This window comes from Mus musculus, chromosome 9, assembly GCF_000001635.26.
Source record: "Mus musculus strain C57BL/6J chromosome 9, GRCm38.p6 C57BL/6J".
In the NCBI taxonomy this organism is placed as follows: Eukaryota; Metazoa; Chordata; class Mammalia; order Rodentia; family Muridae; genus Mus; species Mus musculus.
Genome location: NC_000075.6, coordinates 13,880,031 through 13,884,282, shown reverse-complemented (window position 1 = coordinate 13,884,282; position 4,252 = coordinate 13,880,031).

The following is a 4,252-nucleotide window of genomic DNA, read 5'->3' as shown; positions in this document are numbered from 1 at the left end:
GAAAGCATTTGACAAAATCCAAGACCCCTTCATGATAAAAGTCTTGGAAAGATCAGGAATTCAATGCCCATACTTAAACATAGTAAAAGCAATATACAGCAAACCAGTAGCCAACATCAAACAAAATGGAGAAAAACTTGAAGCAATCCCACTAATATCAGGGACTAGAAAAGGCTGCCCACTTTCTCCCTACCTATTCAATACAGTACTCGAAGACCTAGACAGAGCAATTAGACAACAAAAGGAGATCAAGGGGATACAAATTAGAAAGGAAGAAGTCAAAATATCACTATTTGCAGATGATATGATAGTCTACTTAAGTGACCCCAAAAATTCCACCAGAGAACTCCTAAACCTGATAAATTCTCAACTGAAGAATACCAAATGGCTGAGGAGCACCTAAAGAAATGCTCAACATCCTTAGTCATCAGGGAAATGCAAATCAAAACAACCCTGAGATTCCACCTCAGGCCAGTGAGAATGGATAAAGTCAAAAACTCAGGTGACAGCTTGGAATACCCAAGATACAATTCACAGACCACATGAAGTTCAAAAGAAGGAAGACCAAAGTGTGGGTACTTTGGCCCTTCCTAGGAAGGGGAACAAAATACCCACAGGAAGAGATACTGAGACAAAGTATGGAGCAGAGACTGAAGGAAAGGCCATCCAGTGACTCTCCCACCTGGGGATCCATCCCATATACAGTTACCAAACCCAGACACTATTGTGGATGCCAACAAGTGCTTGCTGACAGGAGTCTGATACAGTTGTCTCCTGAGAGGCTCTGCCAGAGCCTGTCAAACACAAAAGTGGATGCTTACAGCCAACCATTGGACTGAGCACAGGGTCCCCAAGGAGGAGTTAGAGAAAGGGCTGAAGGAGCTAAAGGAGTTTGCAGACCCATAGCAGGAACAACAATATCAACCAACCAGACCCCACCCCCCTCCAGAGCTCCCAGGGACTAAACCACCAACCAAAGAGTACATATGGAGCAACCCATGGCTCCAGCCACATATATAGCAGAAGATGGCCTTGTCAGACATCAATGTGAGGGGAGGCCCTTGGACCTGTAAAGGCTGGATGCCCCGGTGTAGGGGAATGCCAAGACAGGGAAGCCAGAGTGGGTGGGTGTGTTGGTGGGTGGGGGAACATCCTCATATAAGCAGAGGGAAAGGGGTGAGGGGAGGGGTTTTCGGAGGGGAAACCAAGAAAGGGGATAACATTTAAAATGTAAGAAAGAAAATATCTAATAAAAAAGAAATCAAAAATAAAAATAAAACAGTCAGACATGGTGGTGTATTGGTAATCCCAGTGCTGAGCGGGGAGAGATAGTTGAATCCCTGGGGCTTGATAGCCCACCTACCCTACTTGGTGAATTCTAGACCAATGAGAGATCCTGTCTCCAAAGAAATGTCTAAGGAACAGTAACCAAGATTGATATCTTGCCAGTGGCCTATCCCTGGGCTTGGTCCCCTCTGAAGCAGCGACAGGGAAGAGTTTGGTTGGGGACAGGAGTTGGTCTTGCAAGAAAGTAGTGTTTTCTTTAATAACTGTGCCTATCTTGACTCTAAGTTACTGAGGCCAGAAGCTTCAGGCCTGCGGATCTGTTGACACTTGTTGCTAACAGTAGGTGATTAGATAAAGGATTTATTGCTTTTGCTCCCTTCTCTGTCCAGGCAGCTAGAAGTCTTTCTGGTTAACTCTTTGTGAACCAGAGAGGAAGGAAAGGAAAAGAATCAAAATGCTTTATACAGGCAAATATGTACAGACACATATACATTCAAACATTCATACAATAGAACTCTGGCTGGGCCTGCCTGTCTGTCTCAGTCAGTTCTACAACTATTCATGTGTGGTTACATACATACACATTTCCCTACACATATATGCATAAACAAATAGGCATATACATATAGATGGATGGGTGAGTGCATGGATGAATGAATGAATGGATGGGGCAGAGCCACCTAAACCAAACCAACCTACCAATTTCTTTTCTCTGGTCTTTTTATACTTTTTTAGACAAAAAGTTCTTTAGAAAATTACCTCAGAGATAAAATGTTACATAAAATTGGAGTTACAGAAAGATATTGGTATTAAGTTCAAAGCAATGTTTCATTCTAATATACTCATTAGAAGTTCAAAGCAACAGTTCTTACATGGCCTTGTCTTGTCACAGTGCACACCTGTGGTTTTATCCTTGAACCTAAATGTTTTTCCTTGAACACAGATTTGTTCCAAGTCTATCTCTCTTTTTAGTGTGATTATGAGAGCTCATTGTAATCTTTTTATATAGTCTTTACTTGCTATGAGAAGTAGGTAGATTCTATTCTTGATTCTAACTTCATTACATCTTCTTAGTAAAGCAACTAAGACCACCTCTTAAAATTTTCTTCCTAAAATTATTTGAATCAAATCAGGAATTCTATAGAATCATTAATTCATCTAAACAGCATTAGCTCATCAAAGTTCATCTTTATGTTGATCTGCAGGAAATATGGTCAATAGGGTGGGCTAATGCCCAGGGATTATTACATTAATTTAATAATGACAGGAAAGGCGTATCAGCTGCAAGAAACCATTCTGAGATGGAGTCTCTTTGGGTTTCGCCATCAAGCTTACCCATTGCAGACCATGAAAAAAATGGTAGGCCACCTCCAAGAAGGCCATCTGCTAGCCTTTGTCTATCCTAGAGGGCTCCTGATAGTATCTGACATCCACATGCACAAGAATTCATGTGAACAAACACATATACATACACACACACACAAACACACACATGTGTGCGTGTACGTGTGCATACACTGAATAAATAGCAAATATGTCTTATCTATTAGGTATCCTGTGTCTCATAGTGTAGGTCCTACTAAAAGCCATATACCCAATGTCTCTTGCAAGGTGCAGTGAGAGTAAGAAAGATTATATAGCTTTAGGTTCGAGCAAGTCAATTGTTGTGATTGAATTCTGTCACCTGGAGAATACTTGGCTGTTTGTTTGTTTGTTTGTTTGTTTGTTTGTTTGTTTTAGAAGTGAGCTGCCCTGCAGACAATACCTCTATCACTTTCCCCACTGCACAGACATGGTGTCTCTGTAGCCAGGTTTGTTCATATAGGAGGACAGTTCCACCTTCTACAGAAAGTAGACTTCATGATCCACTCAGGACAGGGCTTCATCTGGTACAGAGAGGAAATGAATTACTTTGCTGGTTGCATTCCTTCAGTTCTGCTCTGTTGTTCTTTCTCTGAGATGGAGTTTCACTATACAGTCCTGACTGGCCTGGAACTCAAAGAGATTCCCCCACCCCCACTGTCTCCTGAGTGCTGGGATAAAAGGTGTTTGCCACCATGCCTGGCATTTCGGGTTTTGGAGCAAAGGAAACTATGTCAGTCTACTCAGAAAAGTGTGTCTTCTCTAATTTTGGCAGTGCTAAGACACAGACCAATTCAAAGAGAAAGAAGGCAATGAGGCAATTAGATATATGACAGAATTAATCTTTCTCTTGCTTCCATCTCTACTCTTTGAAATTGCATGTGATTATCTTTCCAGTTCTGTCTGGCTCCCAATAAATTACTTTTAAGATGTTATTACCTAATGCTTAGAATAGCATATCAGCTGTCAAAAATATTGTCTAAATTTCAGTTTTGTTCCTCAGTTCTTTTTATTTTTTTAAAGTTACATCTTTATTTATTTTAGTGTGGCTGTGTACATTTGTGAGTGCAACCATGCCTCTGTGTGTGTGTGTGTTTGCATATGCATACCTGTGGGGTGTGTGTGTGTGTGTGTGTGTGTGTGTGTGTGTGTGTGTGTGTAGATCAGAGGAGTAGTGAAAACCAGTTCTTTCTTTCTACCATGCTGGTCTCCGGGATCAAACTCAGGTCATCAGTCTTGGTAGCAAGTGCTTTTAACCTCATAAGCTACCTCACCAGCCCCTGATCACTGGTTGTCTGAATCTTCTGGTGTGGGGCTCCAGGGCACCATGCCTAGCATCATTTGGGATGCACTGCACCTCTGAGAATCCTGTAGGAAACAGTTCTGTGTGACCCCTGACCTCACAGCACTGTCACTCCATCAAAGCAGAGAAGTAATAAGCATGTCTACAAGCAACAGACATGAACATTTTGGACTGCTGACATTCTGACACAGGAAATAAAATGGATTGTATGATATTACAGAAAGGAGAGGCAGGCTTCCGAGCTGAAGTCTGATCAGTACTCTGAAGAGCAGGGAGAAGCATAGATGAGAACTATGGGTT